This window comes from Pseudorca crassidens, chromosome 11 (genome assembly GCF_039906515.1).
Source record: "Pseudorca crassidens isolate mPseCra1 chromosome 11, mPseCra1.hap1, whole genome shotgun sequence".
NCBI lineage: Eukaryota > Metazoa > Chordata > Mammalia > Artiodactyla > Delphinidae > Pseudorca > Pseudorca crassidens.
The window spans coordinates 90,883,650-90,908,682 of record NC_090306.1 but is presented as its reverse complement, the minus strand read 5'-3'; the positions used below and the strand labels follow the sequence as shown (position 1 = coordinate 90,908,682).

The 25,033-nt window shown below is 41.8% G+C and overlaps 1 long non-coding RNA gene across 14 annotated transcripts in view; it reads left to right on the top strand.

Moving 5' to 3' along the window:
- LOC137202373 (uncharacterized) overlaps window positions 1-25,033 on the top strand; it is a 126,489-nt gene that overhangs the window by 19,115 nt on the left and 82,341 nt on the right. For 10 of the 14 annotated variants that reach the window (XR_010932581.1, XR_010932574.1, XR_010932582.1 and 7 more), the window contains one exon: window positions 5,500-5,599. The exons of the other annotated variants lie outside the window; for them this stretch is intronic. This is a non-coding gene — a long non-coding RNA (uncharacterized lncRNA). The remainder of the gene's footprint in view (window positions 1-5,499; window positions 5,600-25,033) is intronic. 14 annotated transcript variants of the gene reach the window in all.

Below are 25,033 nucleotides of genomic sequence, written 5' to 3'. Positions count from 1 at the left end.
ACCCCCCACTCCCCACCTCTGGCCACCACCCCCCACCCCCACCAGTCTATTCTCTGTATCCATAAGCTTGGTTTTTGGTGGGGCTTCTTGATTTGTCTTTTTGTTTTTAGACTCTACATATAAGAGAGATTATATGGTGTTTGTCTGTCTCTGTCTGACTTATTTCATTTAGCATAAGATCCTTGAGGTCCATCCGTATTATCATAGATGGCAAGATTTCATTCTTTTTTATGAATATATTTATACATATATATGTGTATATGTATATTTACAAGTTATTTATCCGTTCATTCATCAATGGACACTTTGGTTGTTTCCACATATTGACTGCTGTAAATAAAGCTTCAGTGAACATGGGAGTGCGTATATCTTTTCGAATTAGTATTTTCATATTCTTCAGGTAAATACCTAGAAGTGGATTGTATGCTAGTTCTGTTTTAAATTTTTTTTTTTTTTTTTTTTTTTTTGTGGTACGCGGGCCTCTGACTGTTGTGGCCTCTCCCGTTGCGGAGCACAGGCTCTGGACGCGCAGGCTCAGCAGCCATGGCTCACGGGCCCAGCCGCTCTGCAGCATGTGGGATCTTCCCGGACCAGGGCACGAAGCCGTGTCCCCTGCACCTGCAGGTGGACTCTCAACCACTGTGCCACCAGGGAAGCCCTGTTTTTAATTTTTTGAGAAAACTTCATACTGTATTCCATGGTGGTTGTACCAATTTACATTCCCACCAACAGTGCACAAGGGTTCCCTTTTCTCGACACCCTTGCCAACACTTGTTAGTTCTTGTGTTTTTGATCATAGCTGTTCTAACAGGTGTGAGGTGATATCTCATTGTGGTTTTGATTTACATTTCCCTAATGATTAATAATGTTGAGTATCTTTCATGTACCTGTGGCCATCTGTATGTCATCTTTGGAAAAATGTCTATTCATACTTCTGTCCATTTTATAATCAGATTGCTTGGGCTTTTTTGTTTTCTCTATTAAGTTGTATGAGTTCTTTATATTTTGGATATTAGCCCCTTAGCATATATATGATTTGCAATTATTTTCTCCCATTCAGTAGGCTGCCTTTTCATTTTGTGGATCTTTTCTTTTGTTGTGCAGAAGCCTTTTACTTTGATGTAGTCCCACTTGTTTATTTTCGCTTTTGTTTTCTTTGCTTTTGGTGTCAGATTCAAAAAATTATTGCCAAGACCTATGTCAAGGAGTTTACTGCCTGTGTTTTCTTCTAGGAGTTTTATGGTTTCAGGTCTTACATTTAAGTCTTTAAGCCATTTTGAGTTAATTTTTTGTGCACAGTGTAAGATAGTGATTCGGTTTTATTCTTCTGCATGTGGCTGTCCAGTTTTCCTAACACATTTATTGAAGAGACTCTCCTTTCTCCATTATATATTCTTAGCTCCTTTGTTGTAAATTAATTTACCATATATGCTTGGGTTTTTTAATCTATGTGTCTCTTCTTATGCCAATACCATACTGTTTTAATTACTACAGCTTTGTTATATAGTTTGAAATCAGGGAACATGATGCCTCCGGCTTTGTTCCTTCTCAAGATTGCTTTGGTTATTTGGGGTCTTTCATGGTTCCATACAAATTTTAGGATTGTTTGTTCTATTTCTGTGAAAAATACCATTGGAATTTTGATAAGAATTGCATTGAATCTGTAGATTGGTTTGGGTAGTGTGGACATTTTAACAATATTAATTATTCCAGTCCATGAGCATGGAGTCTTTCCACCTATTTATGTCTTCTCAGTTTCTTTCATTAAGGTGTTGTTTGCAATATACAGGTCTTTCACCTCCTTGGTTAAATTTATTCCTAGGTTTCTTACTCTTTATGATGCAATTGTAAATGGGATTACTTTCTTAATTCCTCTTTCTGATAGTTTCTTATTAGTGTAAAGAAAAACAACTGATTTTTGTGTATTGATTTTATATACTGCAACTTTACTGAATAAATTTATTAGTTCTAACAGTTTTTTGATGGAGAACTATTTTTTTTAATATCTAATGATTTATTTATATATAATCTCTGCTGCTCCAGAAAGCACTTAGGGACTGCAGGATACCTGTATATCCAACGAAGTCTTTGCATGTTTTTTTGTGTGTGTTTATTTATTTATTTATGGCTGAGTTGGGTCTTTGTTGCTGTGCATTGGGATTTCTCTAGTTGCGGTGAGCGGGGGCTACTCTTCGTTGTGGTGCACAGGCTTCTCATTGCGGTGGCTTCTCTTGTTGTGGAGCATGGACTCTAGGCACGCAGGCTTCAGTAGTTGTGGTGCTCGGGCTCAATAGTTGTGGCTCACAGCTCTAGAGCTCAGGCTCAGTAGTTGTGGCACACAGGCTTAGTTGCTCCGCGGCATGTGGGATCTTCCCAGACCAGGACTTGAACCCATGTCCCCTGCATTGGCAGGTGGATTCTTAACAACTACGCCACCTGGGAAGTCCCATTTGCGTGTTGAATAATGGCCCCAGACTTCTTTTTAAATGTGCAGGAAAAGCTGGACCCACACGGTCCCAGTCGGACTGCTAGATGGCAGTAGAAGCACACGCTGTCTTTAGACTCTGGTCAATAGATCTCACAGAGAGGAAGGGGCTTTCAGGGGTAGCTGGTTCATTCCGTGCCATTTTACAGGTAGGAAAGCTAAAGCCCCAGGGAAAGACACTGACCAAGGCTAGGTAGCCAAACAACCTAAATTGTATACAGATTGCTGAATTTTGTGATTTAATATTTGTAGGAAAAATTTCCTTATGGATTCATTTGAAAACTATTTAAAATATCTGGTGTAAAAAAATTTTTTTTAAGTAGCAGTACAAACAAATAGAAATGAGATTAAAAGTAAGTCTTCCTCCCACCTGAACCCCATATTCCCACAGGTGTCTTCCCCAGAAACCCTGCTGCTGGCAAGTTCTTGAACAACTATCCAGAGATACATTTAATTACACACACACACACACACACACACACACACACACACTTGGCTGTGGCACATTTGTAATATCCAGACTGTGTGTGTGTGATCAAATGGATATAATGTGTGCATGGAGTATAAAATAATATGAACAAAAGTGGGGAAGCTGTGGACCCCAGGAAAATGTCTCCTTCACCTTCTCAATCTTGCTGGAAAAAAAAAAAAGAAAAAGTTCATGAAGTGGTTTCTAAACTCTGGAGTGGCTTTATTTTTACCATTTCTCTGTTGATTTAACAGATTAAAACTCTGCCAGAGACACCTATAGTATCGATCTTGGTAAATCCTGCCTTCTGAAGCTCTCCCTGATGTAATTAAATTACTGTAAATACAATTAGAAGGCCCCTCTAGGTGGTCTGTGTGACACCAGCCTTAAAGGAATTGTCTTGAGATATTTGAACCAAAGTAAAGAGCAAAGTGGCGGAATCCCCTTAATCTTTGAGGGTCAATCCTTTGAGGATTTGTGGCCATGAAATAACAGGCAATCGGTTTTAGACGTGGAAAGCAGCCCTTTCAGGAGATATTTTTCACAGCCCTCACTGGCCTTCAGGGTCAGTGTAGGGGCTCCAGCCCCTGTTGCCAGCTTCCTGACTCCCCCAAATCCCTCCACCAATGATTTGCAAACTCTGCATCCAATCTGGAAGAGGAAAGTCTGAGTAGTTAGTACTTTGCATCCAACACCTTTTGCATAGCGTTGGAAGCTGTTGCTATGTGGTCCACGTGTGTTGCTCAACAAGCTTAAACTTTGCATAGCCCGTGCTAAACTAATTTGCGTCAATTTGTCTACATCATGCCAACAATCGTTCTGAGAGTCTTGAATAGAACATACAAGGCTGCTGATAAAGGCCCTCGGAGCAGATGCCGCCGGCCATTCTATGGGGCCTCACTGTGGCTAGTTCTTCACCATGGTTTCTTCATATCCTAGTGACAATGTTAGTTTTTCCACCCTGGGGTTAAAACTTTTTTTTCCCTAAACAATGGACAGCACTATACAACTGGCACTCCAACTGACTTTTTTTTTTTTTTTTTAAAGAAAGACATGGCTGTGGCTGAATTCTAGCCCTAATGTTTCCTAATCACTTTCTTTCCCCGAAGTTTCAGAGAAAGCAAGTGGAGTTAAGTTATTTAGAAAGGATTTGTGCAACTGTGACAAGGTGCTTTTATTGTTTGTCATTGTTTTGGACTAAAATTTCAAGCTAAAAACATCACTTGTAACTAAACTTGTATCACTGATACAAGACAGCCAAAGTAATTTGTGCTATATGAACTCTAGGAAATAATCTCACATTTAGGAGAAACTTAGATTTTTTTTCAAAGCCAGGTCTGGAAATGTATTGTTTTGGTTGGTTGGGGAAGGCACCAGAGACCCTGGGGGAGCTAATTGAATCTGTCTATGAAATCCACTCAGTCTGTGGTTTATTCACCTGTTTGTGGGTTTTGTCATTTTGTAATGCCTCTTCCCACATTAACCCATTTATTTAATGATCTAAAAACTACCCTGCAAAAACTAATAAATGTCTAAATGTTTGCAATTGTGTTGTGTCAATATGTCTAGATAGGAGTAACCAGTAAGAATTTATTAAATTCAGTAAGTTATTATTGAGTGCCTACTGTATGCCAGCCACCCTTCCAGGCACTTTGGATATAGAAGTGATACAGTCTTTGCTATTGCGGCATAAGAAACAGAAACTAAACAGACTAAATAACAGGCAGTGGGAATGCCAATTAGTGGGGATTGTTAAGAAGAAAACAACACAAGAGGGAGGAGATATGGGGATATATGTATATGTATAGCTGACTCACTTTGTTATACAGCAGAAACTAACACACCATTGTAAAGCAATTATACTCCAATAAAGATGTTAAAAAAAAAAACGAAAACTTAAGGGCAGAAGGTGGGCAAAGAGCTACTTTGGTTACAAAGGACAGAGAAGATATCACTGATGAGATGACGTTTGAACAGAAACTCGAGGGAAGGAACACATTTTGAGAATGTCAGTGGTCCTGGCAGAGGGAACAGTGGGAGCCAAAGTCCCCTAGGTGTGGAATGGCTTTGCATGTTCATGACCAGTGCAGCTGGAGAGCAGGGAACTAGGGTGCAAGAAGGCAGGAGATGAAGTCCCCAAGAGATGAGGATAAAGAGAAATGGCAAATGCTGTAGCATCATGGATATCTCCACTATTCAGTGTCACAGTGAGTCTAGATATCAGCAGACTGATCCCTGGTCTCTCAAGCTCTACTTGCAGACAACTGTAGAAAAAGGTGGGCTGGCTGACAGGATCTGGAGCTGATTATAGCTATTTCAATTTGAAAAAAATTAGATTTGAGCTGCTCACAATCATTAGTAATTGTTATGAACTGAATGTGTCCCCCATAAAATTCACATGTTGAAATCTTAATCTCCAGTGTGATGACATTAAGAGGTGAGGCCTTTTGAGAGGTAATTAGGTCATGAGGGTAGAACCCTCATGAATGGGATTAGTGCCCTTATAAAATGGACCTCAGAGAGCTTTCTGCTGTCTCCACCATAGGAGGACCCAATGAGAAAACAGTCATCTGCAACACAGAAGAGGGCCCTCACCAGAATCCCACCATGCTGTCATCCTGATCTCAGACTTCCAGCTCAGAACTGTGAGAAATAAATTTCTGTTGTTTACCAACCTATGGTATCCTGGTATAGCAACCCAAATAGGCTAAGACAATAGTTAAAATTTTCTTAAAGTTAGAGCAACAATGAGATATAACTTTTCTACCAGTGATCTGGCAAAAATTAGAAAGCTGAATAATGCCAAGTTTCAGTGGAGACAAGGGGACAGTGGAACCCTCCTGTACATCTCATGTGATGGTAGACAAGTACAGCCATTCTAAAGAACAATCTGGAATTATTTAGGCAAATTAAATATCTGAGATATCCTATGACGTAGCAGTGCTGTTCCTAGTATTCATACATTCCATAGAAATTCTACTGTGGAAAAAAGACGAGAGCCTAGGAATTTAAAAACAGGACTTTGTAAGAATTGCATTGCAGGGAGAAGGGAAGGAAGTGCTCACCAACCAGGACCTGGGGGGCACCACATCCTGGTTTCATATCACATCAACATTGTATACTTTCTTTTAACCATAAATACAGCTTGTGATCCCTCCAGGAATTGCCAGTGCAGATCTCATACATACTGGAGGGCTGGGCCACTCACCTTCCAGCAGCAAGGTTGACTACTACCCCTCCTCCCTGACTCCATCAGGGGTCAGCCCACCTCCACAGCATGCGCAGGGCCAAGGCCAGGGTACAAATGGAGGCCTACATACTATGAATAAATCTTTAAAATTTATGAAGAAAACAGTCAAATATGTTCTATCCTCCTCCCTTGACAAATATTCCTTCATGACAACCTAGAAGGTAACATTTGAATTTAGAATTCTTGGATTCCCTGGAACACAGAGGAGCCAGCTCCCAGCCTGCAGCCTGCTCCTCTGCTCTTTCCACTCTGGACTAGCCTGCACCAGGAGGAGAGTTGAGTGCATATGTGAGGACATCCAACCTGCACGTCCAAACTCCAACCATACTCCCACTTCCCACTGAACAGCTGCTGCAGGGCTGCCCCTCAGGCCTAGCAGCACTATTGGTTTTTTTTCAGAAAGACATTAAGGAAGAGGATTTCACAGGCCCCATAGGTGAACTTGGGATACTCTGAGGTCCAGAGGGAGCATGTCTCCTTAACCCTGTGGACTCTTTGTCCCATGAAGTGTGATACAGCTAGAAAAGGATCAGAGTGGAGCCCTGTAAAATGAGGGGACCAGGGCATAGGCCCCACTTTCCTGGCTATGAAGGTAGTACTTTTAGAAAAGTAGGTGGGGCCAGGTTGTGATGATAGGGCCTTGAATGCCATGTTATGGAATGTAGACTTTATTTCTTGAGCAGTAGGGAACCATGATGGGTTTTTTATTTTTGATTAATTTATTTTTGGCTGTGTTGGGTCTTCATTGCTGCGCGCGGGCTTTGTTTAGTTGCAACGAGCGGGGGCTACTCTTTGTTGCGGTGCACGGGCTTCTCATTGTGGTGGCTTCTCTTGTTGCAGAGCACAGGCTCTAGGCACTGTGGCTCGCAGGCTGTAGAGTGCAGGCCTAGAGTTGTGGTGCACAGGCTTAGTTGCTCCATGGCATGTGAGATCTTCCTGAACCAGGGGTCAAACCTGTGTCCCCTCCCTTGGCAGGCGGATTCTTAACCACTGAGCCACCAGGGAGGCCCAACCATGATGGTTTTAAAGTAGCGCTTTATGATAGTAAAACTAGACATAATAGTAGAACCATTTTGAGACAATTAAAAGTCAAACTGCCCAAAATACTAAGATACCACTTACTAGCTATGGAGCCTTAGGTGATTCTCCTTAACTTCTCTGGGCTTCAGTTCCCCATCTGTAAAACAGGTGAATTGGACAAGATTAACAATGTCAAAAGTCCCTTCTGTCAGGACCTCAGTTTTTCTTATCTGTAAAACAAGTGGGTTGAAGCAGATCAGGGATTCTCAACATGGGCTCCACTGAGGGGTTATGCCCTTCCCCCACACCAGACTTTGTAAATCAGGATCTCATTTTTTTTTAATATGTATTTATTTGGTTGCACTGGGTCTTAGTTGCAGCAGGTGGGTTCCTTAGTTGCGGCTCGCTGGCTCCTTAGCTGCGGCACACAGGCTCCTTAGCTGCGGCATGTGAACTCCTAGTTGTGGCATGTGGAATCTAGTTCCCTGACCAGGGATCGAACCTGGGCCCCCTGCATTGGGAGCGTGGAGTCTTAACCACTGCGCCACCAGGGAAGTCCCAGGATCTCATTTTTTAAAGTTCCTCCAGGTGACTGAGAACCCCTAGACCTGAAGATACTCTCCAAGGTCTCTCTTCCCTCTCCACCTGAATTTCTCCATGTGAAAAAGAGCACTTTGGGTAATATCATCAGTCTTCTCTTATATATAAAGCTTCTCTTACTTTAGGAACTCAAGACCTTCCTGAGGCTCAGTGATTCAAACAAGCAAGGGCTTTGTCAGAGGAGGAACCACGGCTCTGAGGGAGGCCCTTCTGATCATGGGGTCACCTGCATTAGTGTGAAGCAGCAAGTGGGAGCTGGGGTTTGAAGCCTAGGCAGACAGGTGCTGCTCATGAGAACCCGTGGATGGAGCTGCCAAGGTTGGGACTTGGCACAGGGGAGGCCACTTCTCAACCAGAGTGAATGGCCTGACGTTTCCTGGCAGCTCCTCGGTTCGGCCAGGCACCTGCAGGCCACCCCTTCTTGGCAGGTGAGGAGGAGCAAGGAGAATAGGGCTTTTCTCAGGCTGTTCCCCAGAACAATATCTCTTGACATCTGGGGAGACAAGGGGTGGAAAAGATAAGCCTCTGCATGTTCCTCTCAGCCTGCAAAGTCCTTGCTGGTGAGGTTGGCAGGAAAGGGAGTTTGTGTTGAAGTGCCACTTTCCAGCTCTACATCCGGAGCTTAGCATGTTCCAGGCACCGTGAATGAGTCTGGCGGATGCTTTGTATCAAATGTAAAGTGGCCTCTTTTCACACGGTTGGCACTGGGGGCCAGTGACTACTCGGTAGAATCCAGAGCTCGCCGGGAACTTGACAGGGCCGAGCATGGGGCCTGAATTGCGTCTCTGTGGGGCCGCAGGGACAATGCCGTCACCATAGAACAGGATTCTCAAGCCTGGAAAGGATGAAGTCCTTCTGTTAGAGACCAGTGAGTTCCCTCTGTCACCGTCCACCCCTCCTGGAGCGCAGGCCTCAAGTACAAGGACCACAGATTCCACACAAGACTCTGGGACATGACATCTCAGTTCTGGAGATTGGATACCAAAATATCAGAATGTCCGGGATAATCTCACAGCTTACGTGAACAACAAGAAAGAATACTATTTTAATAAAGATTGTCCCTGGAAATCTGAGGTTCACATTAAAGTAATATTTACCTCTTATTTTTTATGAATTAAGGAGAAATTTTATTTCCAAGATCTTCAAAGATTATTACAAACATAAACTATCCTTTTAAAAGTGTGTCGAGTTAAATCAAAATGACATCATCAAAGTTAAACACTTGTGACATTAAGAATTCTTTTAGGTTGTAATATTTTCATATTACTTTGTTTTAACCATTTGCAGTGTTCTGCAGGTCACATTTTAAACATTTTTTAAAGACATGACATAATGTAGTATTTTCTAAAAGTACAACCACAACCATAAAGTAGAGGAACTTGAGAAGACCAAGATCAAATCTATTTCATATACCACATGGGACAATCTAATACACAACACAGCATTAATCTTTCCAAACATGTTTTCTAAGAAATAGTTCCCATGTTTAGTGTTAAAAATAAAATAATCTTCTCATTTATAAAAACAAAAACATCATTTGATTAGTAAAGCCTATTCTTCCCCCAGTTTTGTTTTTGCTTGCCTTCGTTTAGAAATTGTAAATTCATGAGAAAAGAACAAATTTTTGTTATAGTATAAAAAACTTAGGAATAATTACAGATATTTAATTTTTAAAAAAATAAAAATGTTTTCCTTAAAATGTAACCATTCAGTAAATAAAGCATATATAATATTCCAGGTATAGAAACACTAGTAATTCACTTGTGAAAGAGATGTACTTTAATATATTTCATTATAATTGTTTGGTTTGCCTTAAGTATAAAGCACTTCACCAAAAGAGCCAGGTCATTATTATTTAAAAGTTTACTCCTTCACTCAGTTTCCTTATTTGAATTGATTCATCAATTTCTGTAGAATTTTGGCCACAGGTAAGGTCTGAAATATCTAAAAGTCAGTTGGCTAGAGAAGAGTGTTAATTTTGATTTGTGGAGGCAGTTATTCACTACTTTGTGCTTGAAAGTATTCCTCAGCGAACTTCTTCCCCACAGTCTTCAGAGCAAAACCCAGGATGTGGGCTCCCAGAAGGGGTTGACTCCACCTGGAATTTGGACCAGCAGGGCAACCTTGCAGGCCTTCTGCAAGCAGTACTGCCTGAAGCCTTGATCTTCTCCACCCTGGCCTCCCATGTGAGCTGCTCCACCAGGGGAGTGCCAGGCTTCCAGGGTGGATAAGTGGGGCTGGGCTGAGCCTTGAGGTCTTCACCCTTATTTATACCTTCTCTGTGCTGGTTCATCTTCTAAGATCCTTAAAAAACAACCTACAATGGTGTTATGGTCTGAATTATGTTCCCCCTGCCCGGCCAAAATTTTATGTTCAAGTCCTAACCCTCAATATCACAGGATGGGACTGTATTTGGAGATAAGGGTCTTCAAGAAGTAATTGAGTTAAAATGAGGTCATTAGAATAGGCCCTAGTCCAATATGACTTGTGTCCTTATAAGAAGAGGAGATTAGGACATAGACAACACAGACAGAGGGACAACCATGTGAAGACACAGCCATCTACAAGCCAAAGAGAGAGTCTCAGGAGAAACCAACCCTGCTAACACCTCGATCTTGGACTTCTACCCCCCAGAACTGTGAGAAAATAAATTTCTGTGGCTTAAGCCACCCACTCTGTGGTGTTTGTTATGACAGCCCTAACAAATTATTACAGATGGAGATACTATTATTCCCATTTTACAGCTGGGGAAACACTGAGGTTCAAGGACGTGAAGCTGCTTGCTCACGTCTGCGCATCCCTGATTCAAACTCCGCTCTCATACTGAAACCCAAGCCTCTCCCACTAGGCTGTGCTTCCTGTAAATCCAGGAAGCAGGTGGGAGAGAGTGTGTATACAGAAGAGCTTGTTACTAAAAGAAGACAAGGGTGGAAGAACTTGTTTGTGCTCCTCAGTTTGACCAGCTATAGAGACATTTTTGGTGTCTGAGACTTCATAAATATCATCATTAAGACTTCCAGGGAGGGTTTAGAAAAGTAAGAGATTAAAGAACTGGATCATTTTGTTTCTATCTTAATCAGGGTTCATGTGATTGCTAGAAAAAAAAAACCTATTCTCCCTACTTAATCAAAAAAGGGGTGGGAAGGATATGGGGGCATCTCATGGCCTCCAATGACAGGAGATGCAGTCAAGCCTCAGAAAGTACCAGAACTAGAAACTGTGTTAGTCCCTCTCCCACCTTGCATTTGATAGATGCTCAGAGCTTTTATGGGGAGATTCTCCAATTCACTATTGACTGAGGGACTTTGTGAAATTTCCCATTTGTAGAGACTCCTGGTCTGGCAGTATGGAATCAAGAAAGTGTAGTTCTAAAACTGAACTGGAGTGAAAAGCCTCTGGCTTCTGGAGCCAAGATAGACTGAGGTGTGCAAGCAGACCCTGCAGCCTACTTACTAGCTAAGTTATCTTGGGAAAGCTTTGTTGCTCAGAGACTCAGTTTCCCCCATTGGAAAGTAAGGATAATAAAGCCTGTTTCAAGAGGCACACTGCCTGCCACATAGTGTCAAATGTACGTACCTTCCTGCCCCCATCACTTCCTGAGATAGAGGTGGCATCTGCTAGAAAACTCCTGTGGGGTTACGATCAGCCAGGAGTTCTCATTGTCTGACACTAAAGGGGCACCCCACAGCTGGAACTAGGGGATTGCAACTGTCACTTAGGAATGGTGATGTGGACTTTTTCTCTTTATATATTAACACTTGCCTAGGGTAGGAATCTATACCACCTTCTCTTCACCAGAAAGGCTTTCTTCCCTTGCTTGAAGCCCCAGAGGCTCTCGCTGGGCTTCAGGGAGAACTAAGAAGTAAAATATCCATCATACAGTTTTTATAGGTAGGAGGAAAAAAAGGGAAGAAGTGGTTTTGTATATTACTCTAATTGGCAAAATCAGGAAGTAATGCAAACCACAATGTGACCTGCATTTTAAAATTCTTTTCTGGTACCCTATTTTATTTTATTTTATTTCATTTCATTTCATTTTATATTTTAACATCTTTATTGGAGTATAATTGCTTTACAATGGTGTGTTAGTTTCTGCTTTATAACAAAGTGAATCAGCTATACATATTCATATATCCCCATATCTCTTCCCTCTTGCGTCTCCCTCCCTCCCACCCTCCCTATCCCACCCCTCTAGGTGGTCACAAAACACTGAGCTGATCTCCCTGTGCTATATGGCTGCTTCCCACTAGCTATCTATTTTACATTTGGTAGTATATATAAGTCCATGCCACTCTCTCACTTTGTCCCAGCTTACCCTTCCCCCTCCCCGTGTCCTCAAGTCCATTCTCTATGTCTGTGTCTTTATTCCTGTCCTGCCCCTAGGTTCTTCATAATCTTTTTTTTTTTTTTTTAGATTCCATATATATGTGTTAGCCTACGGTATTTGTTTTTCTCTTTCTGACTTACTTCACTCTGTATGGCAGACTCTAGGTCCATCCACCTCACTACAGATAACTCAATTTCGTTTCTTTTTATGGCTGCGTAATATTCCATTGTATACATGTGCCACATCTTCTTTATCCATTCAGCAGTCGATGGACACTTAAGTTGTTTCCATGTCCTGGCTATTGTAAATAGAGCTGCAATGAACATTGTGATACATGACTTTTTTTTTTTAATCTTTGTTTGAGTATAATTGCTTTACAGGGTTGTGTTAGTTTCTGCTGTATAACAAAGTGAATCAGCTATATGTAAACATCTATCCCCATATTCTCTCTCTCTTGAGCCTCCCTCCCACCCTCCCTATCCCACCCCTCTAGGTGGTCACAGAGCACCCAGCTGATCTCCCTGTGCTATGCACCTGCTTCTCACTAGCTATCTATATTACATTTGGTAGTGTATATATGTCCATGACACTCTCTCAATTCATCCCAGCTTCCCCTTCCCCTTCCCCGTGTCCTCAAGTCCATTCTCTACGTCTTTATTCCTGTCCTGCCCCTAGGTTCATGAGAACCATTTTTTTTTAGATTCCATACATATGTGTTAGCATACGGTATTTGTTTTTCTGACTTACTTCACTCTGTATGACAGACTCCAGGTCCATCCACCTCACTACAAATAATTCAATTACCTTTCTTTTTATGGCCAAGTAATATTCCATTGTATGTATGTGCCATATCTTCTTTATCCATTCATCAGTTGATGGACACATTGGTTGCTTCCATGTCCTGGCTATTGTAAATAGAGCAGCAGTGAACATTGTGGTACATGACTCTTTTTGAATTATGGTCTTCTCAGGGTATATGCCCAGTAGTGGGATTGCTGGGTCGTATGGTAGTTCTATTTTTAGTTTTTTAAGGAACCTCCATACTCTTCTCCATAGTGGCCGTATCAATTTACATTCCCCCCAACAGTGCAAGAGGGTTCCCTTTTCTCTACACCCTCTCCAGCATTTGTTGTTTGTAGATTTTCTGATGATGCCCATTCTAACTGGTGTGAGGTGATACCTCATTGTAGTTTTGATTTCCATTTCTCTAATGATTAGTGATGTTGAGCATTCTTTCATGTGTTTGTTGGCAATCTGTATATCTTCTTTGGAGAAGTGTCTATTTAGGTCTTCTGCCCGTTTTTGGATTGGGTTGTTAGTTTTTTTGATATTAAGCTGCATGAGCTGCTTGTAAATTTTGGAGATTAATCCTTTGTCTGTTGATTCATTTGCAAATATTTTCTCCCATTCTGAGGGTTGTCTTTTCATCTTGTTTATGGTTTCCTTTGCTGTGCAAAAGCTTTTAAGATTCATTAGGTCCCATTTGTTTATTTTTGTTTTTATTTCCATTACTCTAAGAGGTGGATCAAGAAGATCTTGCTGTGATTTATGTCAGAGAGTGTTCTTCCTATGTTTTCCTCTAAGAGTTTTATAGTGTCCAGTCTTACATTTAGGTCCCTAATCCATTTTGAGTTTATTTTTGTGTATGGTGTTAGGGAGGGTTCTAATTTCATTCTTTTACATGTAGCTGTCCAGTTTTCCCAGCATCCCTTATTGAAGAGACTGTCTTTTCTCCATTGTATATCCTTGCCTCCTTTTTCATAGATTAGTTGACCACAGGTGCGTGGGTTTATCTCTGGGCTTTCTATCCTGTTCCATTGATCTATATTTCTGGTTTTGTGCTAGTACCATATTGTCTTGATGACGGTACCTTTGTAGTATAGTCTGAAGTCAGGGAGTCTGATTCCTCCAGCTCTGCTTTTTCCCCTCAAGACTGCTTTGGCTATTCAGGGTCTTTTGTGTCTCCATACAAATTAAAAAATTTTTTGTTCTAGTTCTGTAAAAAATGCCATTGGTAGTGTGATAGGGATTGCATTGAATCTGTAGGTTGCTTTGGGTAGTATAGTCATTTTCACAGTATTGACTCTTCCAATCCAAGAACTTGGTATATCTCTCCATCTGTTGGTATCATCTTTAATTTCTTTCATCAGTGTCTTATAGTTTTCTGCATAAAGGCCTTTTGTCTCCCTAGGTAGGTTTATTCCTAGGTATTTTATTCTTTTTGCTGCAATGGTAAATGGGAGTATTTCCTTAATTTCTCATTCAGATTTTTAATCATTAGTATGTAGGAATGTAAGAGATTTATGTGCATTACTTTTGTATTCTGCTACTCTACCAAATTCATTGATTAGCTCTAGTAGTTTTCTGGTAGCATATTTAGGATTCTCTATGTATAGTATCATGTCATCTGCAAACAGTGACAGTTTTACTTCTTCTTTTCCAATTTGTATTCCTTTTATTTCTTTTTCTTCTCTGATTGCCATGGCTAGGACTTCCAAGACTACGTTTGAATAATAGTGGCGAGAGTGGACATCCTTGTCTTGTTCCTGATCTTAGAGGAAATGCTTTCAGTTTTTCACCATTGAGAATGATGTTTGCTGTGGGGTTTTTGTATATGGCCTTTATTATGTTGTGGTAGGTTCCCTCTATGCCCACTTTCTGGAGAGTTTTTATCATAAATTGGTGTTGAATTTTGTCAAAAGCTTTTTCTGCATCTATTGAGATGATCATATGGTTTTTATTCTTCAATTTGTTAATATGGTGTATCACATTGATTGATTTGTGTATATTGTAGAATCCTTGCACCCCTGGGATAAATCCTACTTGATTATGGTGTATGATCCTTTTAATATGTTGTTGAATTCTGTTTGCTAGTATTTTCTTGAGGATTTTTGCATCTACGTTCATCAGTGATACTGGTCTGTAATTTTCTTTTCTTGCAGTATCTTTTTCTGGTTTTGGATCAGGGTGGTGGTGGCCTCATAGAATGAGTTTTGGAGTGTTCCTTCCTCTGCAAGCTTTTGGAAGAGTTTGAGAAGGATGGGTGTTAGCTCTTCTCTAAATGTTTGATAGAATTGACCTGTGAAGCCATCTGGTCCTGGACTTTTGTTTGTTGGAAGATTTTTAATCACAGTTTCAATTTCATTACATGTGATTGGTCTGTTCATATTTTCTATTTCTGCCTGGTTCAGTCTTGGAAGGTTATACCTTTCTAAGAATTTGTCCATTTCTTCCAGGTTGTCCATTTTATTGGCATAGAGTTGCTTATAGTAGTCTTTTAGGATGCTTTGTATTTCTGTGGTGTCCTTTGTAACTTCTCCTTTTTCGTTTCTAATTATATTGATTTGACTCCTCTCCCTCTTTTTCTTGATGAGTCTGGCTAATGGTTTATCAATTTTGTTTATCTTCTGAAAGAACCAGCTTTTACTTCTATTGATCTTTGCTATTGTTTTCTTTGTTTCTGTTTCATTTATTTCTGATCTGATCTTTATGATTTCTTTCCTTCTGCTAACTTTGGGTTTTGTTTGTTCTTTCTCTTATTCCTTTAGGTGTAACGTTAGATTGTTTATTTGAGATTTTTCTTGTTTCTTGAGGTAGGCTTGTATAGCTATAAACTTCCCTCTGAGAACTGCTTTTGCAGCATCCCATAGGTTTTGGATCATTGTGTTTTCATAGGCATTTGTCTCTAGGTATTTTCTGATTTCCTCTTTGATTTCTTCAGTGATCTCTTGGTTATTTAGTATTGTTTAGCCTGCATGTGTTTGTGTTCTTTACGTTCTTTTCCCTGTAATTGATTTCTAATCTCATAGTGTTGTGGTCAGAAAAGATGCTTGATATGATTTCAATTTTCTTAAATTTACTGAGGCTTGATTTGTGATTCAAGATGTGATCTATCCTGGAGAATGTCCCGTGCACACTTGAGAAGAAAGTGTAACCTGCAGTTTTTGGATGGAATGTCCTATAAATATCAATTAAATCTGTCTGGTCTATTGTGTCATTTAAAGCTTGTGTTTCCTTATTAATACTCTGTTTGGATGATCTGTCCATTGGTGTAAGTGAGGTGTTAAAGTCCCCCACTATTATTGTGTTACTGTTGATTTCCTCTTTATAGCTGTTAGCAGTTGCCTTATGTATTGAGGTGCTCCTATGTTGGGTGCATATATATTTATAATTGTTATATCTTCTTCTTGGATTGATCCCTTGATCATTATGTAGTGTCCTTCCTTGTCTCTTGTAACATTCTTTATTTTAAAGTCTATTTTATCTGATGTGAGTATTGCTACTCCAGCTTTCTTTTGATTTCCATATGCATGGAATGTCTTTTTCCATCCCCTCACTTTCAGTCTGTATGTGTCCCTAGGTCTGAAGTGGGTCTCTTGTAGACAGCATATATATGGGTCTCGGTTCTGTATCCATTCAGCAAGCCTGTGTCTTTTGGTTGAAGCCTTTAATTCATTCACGTTTAAGGTAATTATCATTATGTATGTTCCTATTACCATTTTCTTAATTGTTTTGGGGTTGTTTTTGTAGGTCCTTTTCTTCTCTCGTGTTTCGCACTTAGAGAAGTTCCTTTAGCATTTGTTGTAGAGCTGGTTTGATGGTGCTGATTTCTCTTAGCTTTTTTTGTGTGTGTGGTAAGTGGGCCTCTCACTGTTGTGGCCTCTCTCGTTGCAGAGCACAGGCTCCGGATGTGCAGGCTCAGCAGCCATGGCTCACGGGCCCAGCTGCTCCGTGGCATGTGGGATCTTCCCAGACTGGGGCACGAACCCGCGTCCCCTGCATCGGCAGGTGGACTCTCAACCACTGCGCCACCAGGGAAGCCTGTCTGTAAAGCTTTTGATTTCTCCATCGAATCTGAATGGGATCCTTGCCGGGTAGAGTAATCTTGGCATGCACTCCCTTCCGGCTTGTAGAATTTCTGCTGAGAAATCAGCTGTTAAACTTATGGGAGTTCCCTTGTATGTTATTTGTTGTTTTCCCCTTGCTGCTTTCAATATTTTTTCTTTGTCTTTAATTTTTGCCAATTTGATTACTATGTGTCTCGGCGTGTTTCTCCTGGGTTTATCTTGTATGGTACTTTCTGCACTTTCTGGACTTGGGTGGCTATTTCCTTTCCCATGTTAGGGAAATTTTCGAGTATAATCTCTTCAAATATTTTCTCGGGTCCTTTCTCTCTTTCTTCTCCTTCTGGTACCCCCATAATGCAAATGTTGTTGCGTTTAATGGCGTCCCAGAGGTCTCTTAAGCTCTCTTCATTTCTTTTCATTCTTTATTCTGTTATGCATCAGTCAATACCACCATTCTGTCTTCCAGGTCACTTATCCGTTCTTCTGCCTCAGTTTTTCTGCTATTGATTCCTTCTAGTGTATTTTTCATTTCAGTTATTGTATTGTTCATCTCTGTTTGTTTGTTCTTTAATTCTAAACATTTCTTCCATCTTCTTGATCTTTGCCTCCCTTCTTTTTCCGAGGTCCTGGATCATCTTCACTCTCATTATTCTGAATTCTTTTTCTGGAAGGTTGCCTATCTCCACTTCATTTAGTTGTTTTTCTCGGGTTTTCTCTTGTTCCTTCATCTGGTACATAGCCCTCTGCCATTTCATCTTGTCTATCTTTCTGTGAATGTGGTTTTTGTTCCACAGGCTGCAGGATTGTAGTTCTTCTTGCTTCTTGTATTTAATTTTTGACAGTTTGATTAATATGTGTCTTGGCATGTTTCTTCTTGAATTTATCCTGTATGGGACTTTCTGCGCTTCCTGCACTTGATTAACTATTTCCTTTCCCATATTAGGGAAGTTTTCAACTATAATCTCTTCAAATATTTTCTCAGTTCCTTTCCTTTTCTCTTCTTCTTCTGGGACCCATATAATTCGAATGTTGGTAAACTTAGTGTTTTCTCAGAGGTCTCTGAGATTGTCCTCAATTCTTTTCATTCTTTTTTCTTTATTCTGCTCTGCAATAGTTATTTCCACTATTTTATCTTCCAGGTCACTTATCTGTTCTTCTGCCTCAGTTATTCTGCTATTGATTCCTTCTAGAGAATTTTTAATTTCATTTATTGTGGTGTTCATCATTGTTTGTTTGCTCTTTAGTTCTTCTAGGTCCTTGTTAAACATTTCTTTTATTTTCTTCATTCTATTTACAAGATTTTGGATCATCTTTACTATCATTATTCTGAATTCTTTTTCAGGTAGACTGCCTATTTCCTCTTCATTTCTTTGGTCTGATGGGTATTTACAATGCTCTTTCATCTGCTGAGTTTCTCTGTCTTCTCATTTTACTTAACTTACTGTGTTTCAGATCTCCTATTCACAGGCTGCAGGTTTGTAGTTCCCATTGTTTTTGGTGTCTGCCTCAGTTGGTAAGGTTGGTTCAGTGGGTAATGTAGGCTTCCTCGTGGAGGGGACTGGTGCCTGGGTTCTGGTGGATGAGGCTGGATCTTGTCTTTCTGGTGGGCGGGACCACGTCCGGTGGTGTGTTTTGAGGTGTCTGTGACCTTATTATGATTTTAGGCAGCCTCTCTGCTAATGGGTGGGGTTGTGTTCCTGTCTTGCTAGTTGTTTGGCATGGGGTGTCCAGCACTGTAACTTGGTCATTGAGTGGAGCTGGGTCTTAGTGTTGAGATGGAGATCTCTGGGAGAACTTTCGCCATTTGATATTACGTGGAGCTGGGAGGTCTCTGGTGGACCAGTGTCCTGAACTCGGCTCTCCCACCTCAGAGGCACAGACCTGACACCCAGTTGGAGCACCAAGACCCTGTCAGTCACATGGCTCAGAAGAAAAGGGAGAAAAAAATAAAAAATAAATAAATAAATAAATAAAATAAAGTTATTAAAATAAAAAGAATTATTAAAAATTTAAAAGTAATAATTAAAAAAAAGAAGAGAGCAACCAAACCAAAACACAAATCCACCAATGATAACAAGCGCTAAAACCTCTACTAAAAAAAAAAAAAAAACCAAAAAAGCAAAAAATGGAGAGACCAACAAACCCTAGGACAAAATGGTAAAAGCAAAGCTGTACAGACAAAATCACACACAGAAGCATACACATACACACTCACAAAAAGAAAAGAAAGAAAATATATATTGTTGCTCCAAAAGTCCACCGCCCTAATTTTTTTTTTTTTTAAACATCTTTATTGGAGCATAATTGCTTTACAATGGTATGTTAGTTTCAGCTTCACAACAGAATGAATCAGTTATATATATACATATGTTCCCATATCTCTTCCCGCTTGCGTCACCCTCCCTCCCACCCTCCCTATCCCACCCCTCCAGGCAGTCACACAGCACCGAGCTGATCTCCCTGTGCTATGCGGCTGCTTCCCACTAGCTATCTACCTTACGTTTGGTAGTGTATATATGTCCATGCCTCTTTATTGCTTTGTCACCGTTTACCCTTCCCCCTCCCCATAGCCTCAAGTCCATTCTCTAGTAAGTCTGTGTCTTTATTCCTGTTTCACCCCTAGGTTTTTCATGACATTTTTTTTTTTCTTAAATTCCATATATATGTGTTAGCATACGGTATTTGTCTCTCTCTTTCTGACTTACTTCACTCTGTATGACAGACTCTAGGTCTATTGGCACATATATACAATGGAATATTACTCAGCCACCGCCCTAATTTTGGGATGATTCATTGTCTATTCAGGTATTCCACAGATGCAGGGTACATCAAGTGGATTGTGTAGATTTAATCCTGAGGCTGCTGGGAGAGATTTCCCTTTCTCTTCTTTGTTCGCATAGCTCCCGGGGGTTCAGCTTTGGATTTGGCCCCGCCTCTGCTTGTAGGTCGCCTGAGGGCGTCTGTTCCCCGCCCAGACAGGACGGGGTTAAAGTAGCAGCTGCTTAGGGGGCTCTGGCTCACTCAGGCCGGGGGGAGGGACAGGTACGGTTGCGGGGCGAGCCTGTGGCCGCAGAGGCCAGCGTGACGTTGCACCAGCCTGAGGCGCGCCGTGTGTTCTCCCAGGGAAGTTGTCCCTGGATCATGGGACCCTGGCAGTGGCGGACTGCACAGGCTTCTGGGAGGGGAGGTGTGGATAGTGACCTGTGCTCGCACACAGGCTTCTTGGTGGCTGCAGCAGCAGCCTTAGCGTCTCATGCCCATTTCTGGTGTCCGTGCTGAGAGCCCCAGCTCATGCCTGTCTCTGGAGCTCATTTAGGCGGTGCTCTGGATCCCCTGTCCTTGCGCACCCTTAAAACAATGGTCTCTTGCCTCTTAGGCAGCTCCAGACTTTTTCCTGGACTCCCTGCCGGCTAGCTGTGGCGCACTATCCCCCTTCAGGCTGTGTTCACGCAAGCAACCCCGGTCCTCTCCCTGGGATCTGACCTCCGAAGCCCGAGCCTCAGCTCCCAGCCCCCACCCACCCCGGTGGGTGAGCAGACAAGCCTCTCGGGCTGGTGAGTGCTGGTTGGCACCAATCCTCTGTGCAGGAATCTCTCCACTTTACCCTCCATACCCCTGTTGCTGCACTCTCCTCCGCGACTCTGAAGCTTCCCGGCTACCACCCTCTGTCTCCGCCCACAAAGGGCCTTCCTAGTGTGTGGAAACTTTTCCTCCTTCACAGCTCCCTCCCAGAGGTGCAGGTCCCGTCCCTATTCTTTTGTCTCTGTTTTTTCTTTTTTCTTTTGCCCTACCCAGGTACATGGGGAGTTTCTTGCCTTTTGGGAAGTCTGAGGTCTGCCAGCGTTCAGTAGGTGTTCTGTAGGAGTTGTTCCACATGTAGATGTATTTCTGATGTATTTGTCAGGAGGAAGGTGATCTCCACGTCTTACTCTCCTGCCATCTTGAAGGTCTCGATCTCTGGTCTTATCTATCATTTTGTGATGCCCAGACGTGCCCCCACCTAGGAGGTAGGCAGGTGTTAGTGGTTCCCCCCTTCCAGAGGAAGAAGCGGGTATACAGAGGCTAATGGGTATGTCCATGAACAGAGCTAATTAGTGGCCATGCAGAGAGAGGATACAGACGTCCTAAATGCTGGCCCAGTTTTCTGAATCTGCCAATTCTGCCTTCTCCTGCCCTTGCTCCCTCCACAACTGGGTTCGCCTGGACTGTCCAGGCAGCTTTCTTTCACTGTCAGTCCTCAGGAAGGGCCTAATGCTAGTTAGGAAGTGGAGTTCCAGAGTTTGCTGCCCTCTGGGCACTACAAGCAACATCAGGAGCACAAGAGTTTGGCCCAATAGCTGCCACCAAGGACTGCCCTCTGCTTCACCTGGGATGGGGTCCAAGTACCTCAATGAACAAAACTGGAAGCCTTTGGAAAACACGTTAGGGAGAAAGAGAGGTTGAGAACAACAAGAACTTATGAACTGCTGTAGAGAGTGTAGATTGATACATCCACTTTGGAAAACCACTTGCCATTATCTGCTCTTTTGGAAATATCCATATCCTATGGTTTAGCATTTACACTCACATGTGTATAGCCTACAAAGTGAGCCTCAAGCCAACAGGAGACATGTACAAGAATGTTCTTGGAGCATTATTTGTAATAGCCCTAATCCAGAAACAGTTCAAATGTCCATGAACTATGGAAGGGATAATTGAATTGTGGTAGTCATGGAATGGAACATTACACAGTAATGGAAATGAACACATCACAGATACATGCAATGACATGGATCAATCTCACAAACACAATTGAAAGAAGGAAAGAAGCCAGACCCCAAAGAATTCCTACTGTAGGCTTCCATTTATACAAAGTTCAAAAATAAGCAAAAGTATAAATCACTGTTTAGGAATGCACACTGTGATGGCAGAATTATAAAGAAAAGCATGGAAATGATTACAGTAAAAGTCAGTGGTAATCTTCCATAGGGGATGGAAAGGGTATGGTTACAACTGGAAAGAAGTATGAGGGAGGTCTCTGGACTGCTGGCAATGTTCTAATCTTTTGCTTTAGAGTTTCACAGGCATGCACTTGATGATAATTCATTAAGCTATACCTTTGTGTTTTATGACTGTCTGTATGTGTGTTATCCCTGTCCTTCCCAGCACATGGATTCTCATAGGTGGCAATTACCCAAACTAGAATTTGAATCTGGGTCTCCCTGATCCTTCCACAACACGGACTCTCAGCCATGGTCTTGGGACCCTCTGTCCAGCCTTCTTCACCTAAATTTTCTTATCTTCTAAGCTAGGGGTTCTTAACCTGGGGTCCCAAATCCATTTCAGGAGTCTGTAACTACCCTGTTGATCTTTGTCAAATTGTGTGCACATGTGCCTTTTTCTGGGGCATGGTTCCTATGTCCTCTTAGGATTCCTAGAGTGGTCTGTGGCCCAGGAATTGTTAAGAACCATTGCTAGAACCCATACAGCTGGCTTAAACAAACAAACAAATGGATAGAAGTACACCAGGCCTTAAGATCCTGCAAAGTCCTGGCTGTGGTGACTCTCTGGCACTCCAGAGCCACACAGTCTTTGTTTTCCTTCCCATTCTGTGTCTGCACTTCACCCTTGTCTGTGCCACCTCAGCTGGGGCCAGGGCTGATGGGCACAGGTGTTACCAAGAAAGCTCTGCATGTAGGTGGAGTGGGAGCAGCTCATAGGGAAGCAAGAGGAGGCCAAGTGGGCACGGAAAAAGTGTCTGCTACAGCTACAAGTGGGAGGACCGTTAAATGAAGAGTCCAGAAAGCCTGAGATTTGAGGAGATTGTCCTTTGAGCTGGGGTTTTCCCAGTCGATTCCCAGGCCTCTTTCTCAGCCCATTCCAGTTTTGTTCAGATTCAAATGAGGGTTCCAGGGCTCACACCCACAAACTTGCATGCTTGCTCTCATTTGCCCCTCCCACCCCAGAGCTCATTTGCCTATGTCAGCTTCTTTCCCACTTTGTTCCACCTCTCCAGGGCTGCAGGGCTGGCTTCTAACACAGAGCCCACATTTTTACCACGCTTGTCCACACTCCTTTTTTCAAATTAAAATGGCTTTCTGGTTTTGTTCACATTCACTCTCCTGAGACCCTCATAATAGGAGACCTTGAACTAGGACTTCAGAAAAGGAGTCTTTATTAGCTAACTTCTCAGCATGAGCTTCTCAGGCAGAGCCAGAGTTGTGGCGTGGGCCCCTGGAAGTCAGGATATCTGGGCGCCTCTCATTTGGGTTCTTTTAGTAATTTTCTAAAGTTGCTCTGGGCAGATCACTGCTCTCAGGATGGGATCTTTAAGGTTTATCCCAGTTCTGATTCTCTGTGCTTTTAGGGCTCTTCTGGCACTCAGTATATGGTGGTTTGTGTAAGTTTTATAGCATTGCCTGAGAAGCAGCCCAGAATTTTATAGGTTCATGCAACTGTGGGAAACAGGGGAACAGTTGAGCCTCAGGGACACCCAGAACCTAGATTGTCACCACCCTCTCTCCATCCCTGCCTCTCTCTATTGGTCTCATTTTCTTAGATCAGCTTTCTCCACTGGGCTGGAAGCATGGCTATTAGCAGTCTATATGTTTCATATCTTTTCTGCTGGAGAAAGATTAGGTCTCTCTCCTCACTTCCACTCAAGAAATATTAGGGGTGTATTATTCAGGATAAGCTAGAATATACTGCAGAAACAAACATCCTCCACGATCTCAGTGCCTTAAAACAATGGGGTTTACTTCTCAACACCTGTTCCATGTCTCTCATGACACTTAGGGTCAAGGGGCAGAGATGGACCAGCGAGCCTGCTCTCAAAACCAGCCTGACTGGGGCTACTCAGATGGAGATGAAGTTGAGATGCTATGGGAGAAAACAGCACCTATCTTAGCCTTGGAAAGTGAGAAGAGAGTGACATGGATGCTTCCTTAAAGGAGCTGATGCTTGAACTGAGCTTTAGGATATAGCAGAAATGAGCAAGGTGGAGGTGGGGAGGGAGGGTTCTGGCTCAGGTAAAGGAAAAAGCATCTGTAAAGGTTTGCATGCAGGACAGACATGGAACATCCTAGGGATTGTAAACAATTCACTGAAGCTTCCCCCGGTCCTCTGCTGATGAGATGTGTGATCTTGGACAAGCCTCAGCTTCCTCTTCTGTAAATTTGGGACACTAATAGTATCTATCTCCCCAGGTGGTTATGAGGATTCAGTGATAATGCCTATATATCTCTAGCGCTGTTAGTTGTAAGCTCCTGATAAATGTTATAGATATGACCAGTGTTGAGAGGCAAGCAAGTGTCGTGGTTAAGAGCGTGGATGCTGGAACCTGATTCCCTGGGTTCAAATCCCTGCTCTGCCATTAATCCCTCGGTGTAGGAGTAAAGTTAGTAGGTAGCTCACTGGGTTTGTGTGAAGATTAGGTGCGGTAACACACGTGCAGTGCTGGTGCTTGGAACACTCTGGGTGTGTCTGTGTGGCTGTGGATAGAAAGATAATTCAGTGTGGTTGATCAAAATTTGTTATATAGATAGTTTGGAAATATTTATTTTAACCCCACAGCAAGTGTCATAAACCAGTGATGTCATATAAGTTTTTTTAGGACTGTTGTCATGAATGAACTGTAAGATTTCAGGGCATTTAAAGTTTTCTTGCACAGTGACTGCTATTAAATGCTCATTGAATTTGATGGTTCCCATTCGCCGGCATGTCCTTACTGTTCTCATGGTAGTGTGTATCAGATGTTTTATATTATCTTCATAGTTGTCAGTATTTGACAAATCAGTAAATAATTCTATTCTCAATACGTTCCTGTGATTCACTCTTCTTCCTTAATTAGATTATTAATCCAAAGGCCTAATTATTATTTCTATTTGAAATGTGTCTCTCCTTCTCAATCAATTACTGTTTTGGGTATTATGTAAAATTGATTTTGTTAATCTTCTCAGTGTCAGATAATTTTCTTTGATTTCTTTGTTTTGCTTATCTTTATTTCTTTCTGTTTCACGTCATTTTTTTATGATATGAATTTTCTCTAGAGGATTTC